Source organism: Hyla sarda, chromosome 3, assembly GCF_029499605.1.
Source record: "Hyla sarda isolate aHylSar1 chromosome 3, aHylSar1.hap1, whole genome shotgun sequence".
Classification (NCBI taxonomy): Eukaryota; Metazoa; Chordata; class Amphibia; order Anura; family Hylidae; genus Hyla; species Hyla sarda.
The window spans coordinates 415,437,002-415,449,371 of NC_079191.1; the positions used below are offsets into that span (position 1 = coordinate 415,437,002).

Here is a 12,370-nt window from a genome sequence, read left to right on the forward strand (position 1 = left end):
GATGTCACAGTACAGGAATAATACACAGTGATGTCACAGTACAGGGATAATACACAGTGATGTCACAGTACAGGGATAATACACAGTGATGTCACAGTACAGGGATATTACACACAGTGATGTCACAGTACAGGGATAATACACAGTGATGTCACAGTACAGGGATAATACACAGTGATGTCACAGTACAGGGATAATACACAGTGATGTCACAGTACAGGGATATCACACAGTGATGTCACAGTACAGGGATAATATACACAGTGATGTCATAGTACAGAGATAATACACACAGTGATGTCACAGTACAGGGATAATATACACAGTGATGTCATAGTACAGAGATAATACACACAGTGATGTCACAGTACAGGGATAATACACAATGATGTCACAGTACAGGGATAATACACACAGTGATGTCACAGTACAGGCATAATACACACAGTGATGTCATAGTACAGGGATAATACACAGTGATGTCACAGTACAGGGATAATATACACAGTGATGTCACAGTACAGGAATAATATACACAGTGATGTCGCAGTACAGGGATAATACACACAGTGATGTCACAGTACAGGGATAATACACAGTGATGTCACAGTACAGGGATAATACACACAGTGATGTCACAGTACAGGAATAATATACAGTGATTTCACAGTACAGGGATAATACACAGTGATGTCACAGTACAGGGATAATACACAGTGATGTCACAGTACAGGGATATCACACAGTGATGTCACAGTACAGGGATAATATACACAGTGATGTCATAGTACAGAGATAATACACACAGTGATGTCACAGTACAGGGATAATATACACAGTGATGTCACAGTACAGGGATAATATACACAGTGATGTCATAGTACAGAGATAATACACACAGTGATGTCACAGTACAGGGATAATACACAATGATGTCACAGTACAGGGATAATACACACAGTGATGTCACAGTACAGGCATAATACACACAGTGATGTCATAGTACAGGGATAATACACAGTGATGTCACAGTACAGGGATAATATACACAGTGATGTCACAGTACAGGAATAATATACACAGTGATGTCGCAGTACAGGGATAATACACACAGTGATGTCACAGTACAGGGATAATACACAGTGATGTCACAGTACAGGGATAATACACACAGTGATGTCACAGTACAGGAATAATACACAGTGATTTCACAGTACAGGGATAATACACAGTGATGTCACAGTACAGGGATAATACACAGTGATGTCACAGTACAGGGATATTACACACAGTGATGTCACAGTACAGGGATATCACACAGTGATGTCACAGTACAGGGATAATACACAGTGATGTCACAGTACAGGGATAATACACAGTGATGTCACAGTACAGGGATATCACACAGTGATGTCACAGTACAGGGATAATATACACAGTGATGTCATAGTACAGAGATAATACACACAGTGATGTCACACTACAGGGATAATATACACAGTGATGTCACAGTACAGGGATAATATACACAGTGATGTCATAGTACAGAGATAATACACACAGTGATGTCACAGTACAGGGATAATACACAGTGATGTCACAGTACAGGGATAATATACACAGTGATGTCATAGTACAGAGATAATACACTCAGTGATGTCACAGTACAGGGATAATACACACAGTGATGTCACAGTACAGGCATAATACACACAGTGATGTCACAGTACAGAGATAATACACACAGTGATGTCACAGTACAGGGATAATACACAGTGATGTCACAATACAGAGATAATATACACAGTGATGTCACAGTACAGACATAATACACACAGTGATGTCACAGCACAGAGATAATACAAAGTTATGTCTCAGTACAGGGATAATACACAGTGATGTCACAGTACAGGGATAATACACACAGTGATGTCACAGTACAGAGCTAATACACACAGTGATGTCACAGTACAGGGATAATACACAGTGATGTCACAGTACAGGAATAATATACACAGTGATGTCACAGTACAGGAATAATTCACAGTACAGGAATAATATACACAGTGATGTCACAGTACAGGGATAATACACAGTGATGTCACAGTACTGTACAGGGATAATACACAATGATGTCACAGTACAGGGATAATACACACAGTGATGTCACAGTACTGTACAGGGATAATACACAATGATGTCACAGTACAGGGATAATACACACAGTGATGTCACAGTACAGGAATAATACACACAGTGATGTCACAGTACAGAGATAATACACACAGTGATGTCACAGTACTGTACAGGGATAATACACAATGATGTCACAGTACAGAGATAATACACACAGTGATGTCACAGTACAGGAATAATACACACAGTGATGTCACAGTACAGAGATAATACACACAGTGATGTCACAGTACAGGGATAATACACAGTGATGTCACAGTACAGAGATAATACACACAGTGATGTCACAGTACAGGGATAATACACAGTGATGTCACAGTACAGGAATAATACACACAGTGATGTCACAGTACAGGGATAATACACACAGTGATGTCACAGTACAGGGATAACACACACAGTGATGTCACAGTACAGGGATAATACACAGTGATGTCACAGTACAGGGATAATACACACAGTGATGTCACAGTACAGGGATAATACACAGTGATGTCACAGTACAGGGATAATACACACAGCGATGTCACAGTACAGGGATAATACACACAGTGATGTCACAGTACAGGGATAATACACAGTGATGTCACAGTACAGGGATAATACACACAGTGATGTCACAGTACAGGGATAATACACAGTGATGTCACAGTACAGGGACAATACACACAGTGATGTCACAGTACAGGGATAATACACAGTGATGTCACAGTACAGGGATAATATACACAGTGATGTCACAGTACAGAGATAATACACAGTGATGTCACAGTACAGGGATAATACACACAGTGATGTCACAGTACAGGGATAATACACAGTGATGTCACAGTACAGGGATAATACACAGTGATGTCACAGTACAGGGATAATACACAGTGATGTCACAGTACAGGGATAATACACAGTGATGTCACAGTACAGGGATAATACACAGTGATGTCACAGTACAGGGATAATACACAGTGATGTCACAGTACAGGGATAATACAGTGATGTCACAGTACAGGGATAATACACAGTGATGTCACAGTACAGGAATAATATACACAGTGATGTCACAGTACAGGAATAATTCACAGTACAGGAATAATATACACAGTGATGTCACAGTACAGGGATAATACACAGTGATGTCACAGTACTGTACAGGGATAATACACAATGATGTCACAGTACAGGGATAATACACACAGTGATGTCACAGTACTGTACAGGGATAATACACAATGATGTCACAGTACAGGGATAATACACACAGTGATGTCACAGTACAGGAATAATACACACAGTGATGTCACAGTACAGAGATAATACACACAGTGATGTCACAGTACTGTACAGAGATAATACACAATGATGTCACAGTACAGAGATAATACACACAGTGATGTCACAGTACAGGAATAATACACACAGTGATGTCACAGTACAGAGATAATACACACAGTGATGTCACAGTACAGGGATAATACACAGTGATTTCACAGTACAGAGATAATACACACAGTGATGTCACAGTACAGGGATAATACACAGTGATGTCACAGTACAGGAATAATACACACAGTGATGTCACAGTACAGGGATAATACACAGTGATGTCACAGTACAGGGATAATACACACAGTGATGTCACAGTACAGGGATAATACACAATGATGTCACAGTACAGGGACAATACACACAGTGATGTCACAGTACAGGGATAATACACAGTGATGTCACAGTACAGGGATAATATACACAGTGATGTCACAGTACAGAGATAATACACAGTGATGTCACAGTACAGGGATAATACACAGTGATGTCACAGTACAGAGATAATAAACACAAAGCATCAATGTTAGTGTCTCCTCATACAGTTAATATGTATATATATATACTAGAGTACATGAGCTGTGTTCTTTGCAGACTCAAGGACAATAACTAAGTTTTAAATGAACAATGTACAACTCAATGGAATCTTTGTGCGGAATCTATAAAAATAAAGATTTATTATTATCAATGATATTTAATTATTATTATTAATAATAACACAAATAATAATAATATATTTTAATCTTAGGATAACTGCTTTAAAATACAATATGTATATAGTTTAAAAAAAATAATGGAAAAAATTACGGAGTTACTGAAATTTTTAGACTTTAGTTTCTTCTTCACTTACAGCGCCATCTGTTGACCAGCTTTATACATTGCAGGTAGTATACATAATTTTTTTTTTCCCCACTATCAATAATAAAGAATAGAAAAAAAAAACAAAAAAACAGCGCCACCCTGGTCCTTGGGTTGTGTGCGATATTACAACTGGCTCCATTCACTTGAATGGAACTGAGCTGCCATACCTCACACAACCTGAGAACAGGGGTGGTGCTGTTTTTGGAAGAATTCCACTCTGCTTTTATAATCCTGGATAACCCCCTTTTTTTAAAGCATATGATAGACCTCGCTTTGGGCAGTGTTTTTCCAACCAGTGTGCCTCTAGCTGTTGCAAAACTACAACTCACAGCATGCCCGGACAGCCAAAGGCATGCTGGTAGTTGTAGTTTTGCAACAGCTGGAGGCACATTGGTTGGGAAACACTGCCTCAGGGCAAAAACCCTAAATATTAAAGGGGTATTCCACTGCCCCAGTGTTCAGAACATTTATTTCCAAAAGCCCAATTAGTTCCGCCATGCCCCCTCAATGCAAGTCTATATGGGAGGGGGCGTAAGCAACCTCCCATAGACTTGTATTGAGGTGGGGTGGTCGTGACATCACGACCACGCACTGAGCTTTTGGAACTCAATTTTCTGAAAGCTGGGCCAGTGGAGTACCCCTTTAAGACAGCCATGCCCATCTGTGTTCTGATGGATCACCCAGCAGTATATGTCACCTGGTTAAAGAGGAATTTCACTAAAGAAAAACAAAATTTAGTGGATATAATAGATGTTAAAAAATCTATAGACATTTAAATAATCCCCAAAATGTATAAAAAAAAAAATCCTATTCCACTCATAAGCGATGATCTTGGACCCTCTAGTGTTCAACATGTGTAATTACAGCCATTAAATCAACTTGGCTTTTAATGGGGTTATTCAGGATATATATATATATATATATATATATATATATATATATATATATATATATATATATATATAAAACAACAGAGCCAATTTCTTTCAAAAACAGCACCACCCTTGTCCTCAGGTTCTGTGAAGTATTACAGCTCAATTCCATTGAAGTAAATGGAGCCAAGTTGTAATACAACACACAACCTAAGGACAAAAGTGGTGCTGTTTTTTGAAAAATAAATGAATGGCTCTGTTTTTCTATTCCTGGACAACCCCTGTGCTAAAGAGTCCAGTATTGGTGCAGAACGGCCAGGAGATCCCAGAATACGGATGGCTACAGACCCATTCACTTGGCTTTATTTACTAAGAGTTTTGTGTAGGTTTCTTTGTGGGTTTTGATTTCCGACAGGTATTTTTCCAAGGTATTTACTAAGGTTTCCCTACATTTTGCACTTTTCCCTACGTTTTGCTTTTTTTACACATTCTCTGACCTGTCGGGTTTTCCTTGGCTCAAATCCACCACATTTTATGTGGAAACCTTAGTAAATATGTTGGGATTTTTCAAAACTGTCGGGGCCACACCCCCTTTGTCGGGACCATGCCCACTTTATCCCGTGGAACGCCCCTTTTTGGGGTTTTTCTCGTTAAATGGAGGGTTTGGATTTTTTGGGTCGCAAATTGTGTCGCATGGGACGTGCGACACAATTTGGGAACAAAACCGGACCAAAAAAAGAGTCAGGATCAAATTAGTAAATAAACCCCAATGTCTTTTCTGGACCATTGTAACTTGAAACCAGACTCAACATAGAATGTACAGACAGTCCAGATCTGTGAAACGTGTCAATGGCTGGAAGTACTGACCAATTAGAATGGGCATTCACTGGTATAACACCTGTATTACTGAAGTGCATGCACTGACTGGCTGGCTGGTAGCTCCCCCTACAGTACAGGGAGGTATTACATGTTCTGTACTCTTTACCTGTATTACTGAAGTGCATGCACTGACTGGCTGGCTGGCAGCGCCCCCTACAGTACAGGGAGGTATTACATGTTCTGTACTCTTTACCTGTATTACTGAAGTGTATGCACTGACTGGTGTCTGGTAGCGCCCCCTACAGTACAGGGAGGTATTACATGTTCTGTACTCTTTACCTGTACCAGGGTTAGCTGCTCCTTTGGACACCAGGTGGGGGCGACTCCATGTTACTTTTTTAGGACATTGGGGGAGATTTATGAAAACCAGTGCAGAGGAAAAGTTGCTGAGTTGCCCATAGCAACCAATCAGATCGCTTCTTTCATTTTTCAGAGGCTTTTTCAAAAATGAAAGAAGCGATCTGATTGGTTGCTGTGGGCAACTTTCCCTCTGGACAGGTTTTGATAAATCTCCCTCATTGTGTGTTCTGTACATTGTGGACCCTGAAGAAGCTCCTGTCCTCTACATAGACAGTGATTACAGCTCCCAGCAGATCTTTATTACTTTTATATGTAAGGATTTGCTTTATCTATATTAGTTATCTACTTATCTTTCTTTAATCCTCACTTTTTCCTATTTTTGAATGACATTTTGGTGGCTTCAGAACCAATTACCAGGTTTCCATAGAGTACCTGGGAAGCATGCCCACCCCATAGGGCACAGTAGCCCCCATAGATGCTGCTGTCATACTAATAGTGTTTATTAAAAAATATGTTTTCGTAAATGTGGAAGAAGTTTCTTCCCTATTTAAGTGGTTGCTACAGTAATCCCACAACATCACATTACAACATCACGGGATTCCCTGCATCGGAGGGGTCGGGAGAGGACACTGTGGGGGAGATTCATCAAAACCCGTCCAGAGGAAAAGTTGCTGAGTTGCCCATAGCAACCAATCAGATCGCTTCTTTCATTTCTGAAAAGGCCTCTGAAAAATGAAAGCAGTGATCTGATTGGTTGCTATGGGCAACTCAGCAATTTTCCTCTGGACAGGTTATGATCAATCGCCTCCTGTGCGTATACCCTGTAGATCAGTGGTCTCCAACCTGCGGACCTCCAGATGTTGCAAAACTACAACTCCCAGCATGCCCGGACAGCCGTTGGCTGTCCGGGCATGCTGGGAGTTGTAGTTTTGCAACATCTGGAGGTCCGCAGGTTGAAGACCACTGCTCTAGATTATGTATAGATAAATGTTTTACGTCCAATAACACAGATCTCAAGGGGGGTGCCAGGGGCGGACTAACCCGCCGCCACTGCTGTGGTCCGGGACGCTCGTCCCAGATCCCCCGCAGACAGCGCTACATTCTCCTGTATGCGCGATACACGCACATACAGGAGAAGGCGTCCCCTCTGTGTGAGCCGTATCTGCAGCTACACAGTAGCTGCTATGTAACAATATTCCAAAAATAAAAAAGAGAGTGAAAAATAGACACGAAGAAAAAGAAATATAAATGTTTGAAATAAAAATGATAAAGATTTTAATGTAAACAACAAACAAACAAAACTATAAAGACTGAAATATAAACAAACAAACAAACAACTCTGCCTTTCCCCAGGACTTTTGGGGAGATTTATCAAAATTTGTGCAAAGGAAAAGTTGCCCAGTTCCCCATAGCAACCAATCAGCTCGCTACTTTCATTTTCAGCAAGGCCTCTGCAAAATGAAAGAAGCAAGCTGATTGGTTGCTATGGGCAACTGGGTATTTTTTTACCTCTGCACAGATTTTGATAAATCCCCCCCTCTGTTCTTTAATCACTTTTGATCAATAGACACAGCTGATTTTGACCTTCAGAAGATCAGGACAGTGTCTGTATAATCGAGTAGTATTGGAGTAGAAATTCTTCTGGATTTTTGACTTGTTTTCCATGACCAGCAATCACAAGCTTTAGTACTCTGATACTGTACAGTCATGGTCGTAAGAGTTGGCACCCCTGACATTTTTCAGGAAAATGAAGTATTTCTCACAGAAAAGGATTGCAGTAACACAGGTTTTGCTATACACACGTTTATTCCCTTTGTGTGTATTGGAACTAAACCAAAAAAGGGAGAGAGAAAAAAGCAAATTGGACATAATGTCACCAAACTCCAAAAATGGGCCGGACAAAATTATTGGCGCCCTTTCAAAATTGTGGAAAAATAAGATTGTTTTAAGCATGTGATGCTCCTTAAAACTCACCTGAGGCAAGTAACAGGTGTGGGCAATATAAAAATCACACCTGAAAGCAGAGAAAAAGGAGAGAAGTTCACTTAGTCTTTGCATTGTGTGTCTGTGTGTGCCACACTAAGCATGGACAACAGAAAGAGGAGAAGAGAACTGTCTGAGGACTTGTGAACCAAAATTGTGGAAAAATATCAACAATCTCAAGGTTACAAGTCCATCTCCAGAGATCTAGATTTGCCTTTGTCCACAGTGTGCAACATTATCAAGAAGTTTGCAACCCATAGCACTGAAGCTAATCTCCCTGGGCGTGGACGGAAGAGAAAAGTTGATGAAAGGTGACAATGCAGGATAGTCTGGATGGTGGATAAGCAGCCCCAAACAAGTTCCAAAGATATTCAAGCTGTCCTGCAGGCTCAGGGAGCATCAGTGTCAGCGCAAACTATTTGTCGACATTTAAATGAAATTAAACGCTATGGAGGAGACCCAGGAGGACCCCACTGCTGACACAGAGACATAAAAAGCAAGACTATATTTTGCCAAAATGAACTTGAGTAACCAAAATCCTTCTGGGAAAACGTCTTGTGGACAGATGAGACCAAGAGAGAGCTTTTTGGTAAAGCCCATCATTCTACTGTTTACCGAAAACGGAATGAGGCCTACAAAGAAAAAAACACAGTACCTACAGTGAAATATGGTGGAGGTCAGTGATGTTTTGGGGTTGTTTTGCTGCCTCTGGCACTGGGGGCCTTGAATGTGTACAAGGCATCATGAAATCTGAGGATTACCAACGGATTTGGGTCGCACTGTACAGCCCAGTGTCAGAAAGCTGGGTTTGCGTCCGAGATCTTGGGTCTTCCAGCAGGACAATGACCCCAAACAGACATCAAAAAGCCCACAGAAATGGATATCAGTCCTTTGGATAGGGGATAAATTTTAGTAAACTAGAGTACTCATGGAAAAAAATGATCCCCTATCCGCAGATTAGGGGATAAGTTTTAGATTGCGGGGGGTCTGAGACTACTGCTTTCATTTCTTCTCTATCAGAGTTTATTACCAAGTTTCTTACTAAGTTCCATTACCCCTTAATGTTAGAATCTGTAAGGGCCCATTCACACTACAGAACATCTGGGCCGATATTCCATGTGCAGAGGGTACCACCAAAATCTATTGGCACTAGAACTGCACAGACAAGTGCCATCCCCATTGAGGCCTTTCATGTTCACCCTCTTGGCGTGGTCCTGAATTTGAATTCCTGCCACTGAAATTCTGCAGTATCCACAGAGCAACAAAATCTCATTGAGAACAATGCTGCACTGGAATTAATACTCGAAAATTCCGTAGTGGGAATTACTGGGAGTGTTCTGCCAAGTCTGCTTCATCATGACCAATCAGCCAACCACAGCATGTTCTGCTACTGAGACCTCCACTCCACTGGGTTTATTTGCCTGGTGGGGCCACCGGAAGAAAAAAATAAAGCCCACCACCAACACTCATCACCTATTCACTGCATAATTCATGATTGATGAGTGTCTGATCGCTGGGTACCCCATGTCCTGGAACCTCGTCAATCAAGAGACTAGGGGTCCCATGTCTTCCCATTGAATAATGGAGTTGTGATTGGACATTCAACCCTTTCGGACAGATGAGTGTTGCGCCCCATTATCTCCATCACTTCCACAGAGTAGCACTGCAAATGTCCGACCACTGCTCTATTCTAAAGGGGGAACATGGGACCTCTTTTCTTGTGATCAGTGGGGGCTTCAGAGTTGGGGCACCCAATGATCACTCATAGTGTTATTGGTGAAATATCCCCTTGAGGCTGTGTTCACACTGAAATTATTACAAAGCCAAGAACAGATCATATGTGGCGGCCCGGTACAGAAGTTGTACTCCTGTACCCTAGCTGTCCTGTCAGGCAGCCTCCCTGTAGTGTCCCCTGGGCCCCCTGCACCTGTTCCCTTTGTATAGTTATCTTTATGCTGTGTATTGTATATAAAAGTGTTATGTCTTTAAGAAGCGTTGACATGTGATTAACCAGTGTCATGTGATTGTTACCCAGTGAGGTATCAGTGACCATGTGACCTTAGGGTGACCTATGGGACCCCTCCTAGTCTCCCCCATATAAGCCCTGGGAGCAGCTAGCTTGCTCTCTTGATTTCCAGTTATGTCTTTGCTGAGGTCCAGTGCAGTCAAGTCCTAAGAGTGTGAGGAGGCCTCAAGTCAACCACAAGTCTACAAGTCCACAACCCCAGGTCCCAGTCAGAGCCTGGTAAGCTACAAACGGGCTAAAGTCAGTCTCAGTCAAGTCAAAGTCATCTGTCTAGTTAGCGTGGCTCTGTATCAAAATTGTCCCAGTCCACTGCATGTCCCAGCAAACCCTAAGGTCTCTGAAGTCACTGGTCACCTCCGTGGGCCCTGGTAGAACTGTATAGACTTTTCCACCTGTCTAGCATCAGTAAAGCTACCGTTGTCCGTAACTTGGCGTCGGAGTCACAATTGCCCCCGTGCGTAGCCCAGGATCCAGCGGTATACCTTCGGGTGGTTATAGGCTAAACCACGCCCTGGCGTCACGGACACAAGGGGTTAATGCCATCTGCCCCTAGGGCAATTCCATCTGCCCTCATCACACCCCATACCACAGATATATGGAGGAAACCTACACTGTCTTTGAATTCAATCATTGCGAATAAAAACCTGAAGGTGTGAATACAGCCTTAAAGGGGTACTCCCGTGGAAAACTTTTTTTTTTTAAATTAACTGGTGCCAGAAAGTTAAACAGATTTGTAAATTACTTCTATTTAAAAATCTTAATCCTTCCAGTACTTCTTAGCAGCTGTACGCTACAGAGGAAATTCTTTTCTTTTTGAATTTCTTTTTTGTCTGATCCACAGTGCTCTCTGCTGACACCTCTGTCCGTGTCAGGAACTGTCCAGAGCAACATAGGTTTGCCATGGGGATTTTCTCCTGCTCTGGACAGTTCCTGATACGGGCATCAGGTGTCAGCAGAGAGCACTGTGGACAAGACAAAAAAAGAAATTTGAAAAGAAAAGAATTTTCTCTGTAGAACACAGCTGCTAATAAGTACTGGAAGGACAAATAATTTTAATACAAGTCATTTACAAATCTTGAAACTTGTGTGCAGCTCACAACCTAGTGTCCGAGGTATATGTGGTAAAAAAAATGATCGATCCCCACCGATCATAAAATGATAAATAATCTAAAAGAAATAATTTACCACACCTCCAGGAGACCCCCCCCCCCCGTAGGGTCCCCAATGAAATAAGTAACTGAGGACAGTATGTATGAACAAGATGTAGAATTTTATTAAAATACAATATACTAAAAATAATTACTTTTAATAAAATGTTCCTGTAATCTTACACAACAATTTATAACATATTATCTGTCATTGGGCCTTAATGGCAGAATTAAAACATGAAGCTACTACCTTGAAATAATGACACGGATAATCCGGATAAAGTTGACAGTCCGACAACTGAATGGGATGGCAATGAAGCAACTCCTTGCAAGGTATATATGTATAGAGTATTGGTTTTAGCTCGCCAATAGTCCGGAAAAAGATGGATAATCCGGCAACTGTATATGTTATCACTGGCGTAATTTTACAACTGGATATAATTGTCGCTGATGTAGTTTTATAAAGTGCTGTCCATGTAAATAGAATAAGCTTTTATCTCACCAAGCAGCTAGTTCCGCATGACAACGGACCGACAGTTCTCCTGAGCTTGTCACGTTCACTGTGTGGAGGACTCTGGCAAGAGCCTCCTGCACCTGAGATCTGCAGTGGGTGAGATTGTGATATCCCGTCAAAAGTTAGCCTAGGTCTTGTTATATTAAAATGGTGAGTAGCTGGGCAGCATCAAAATTCAGCGGTATCCTCCAGTGTTCAGATGACAGTTGACATCAATGGTTGTGTTCAGACACAGGTAATACGCCTAGACGCGTTTCAGGGTACTTGA

General features: G+C 41.4%; 1 protein-coding gene across 3 annotated transcripts in view; it reads left to right on the forward strand.

Moving 5' to 3' along the window:
* VASH2 (vasohibin 2) overlaps positions 1 to 12,370 on the forward strand; it is a 132,412-nt gene that overhangs the window by 6,946 nt on the left and 113,096 nt on the right. Inside the window, exon 2 of one of the 3 annotated variants that reach the window (XM_056568271.1) lies at positions 4,372 to 4,403. The exons of the other annotated variants lie outside the window; for them this stretch is intronic. The gene's annotated coding sequence lies outside the window, so the exon portion shown is untranslated. The remainder of the gene's footprint in view (positions 1 to 4,371; positions 4,404 to 12,370) is intronic. 3 annotated transcript variants of the gene reach the window in all.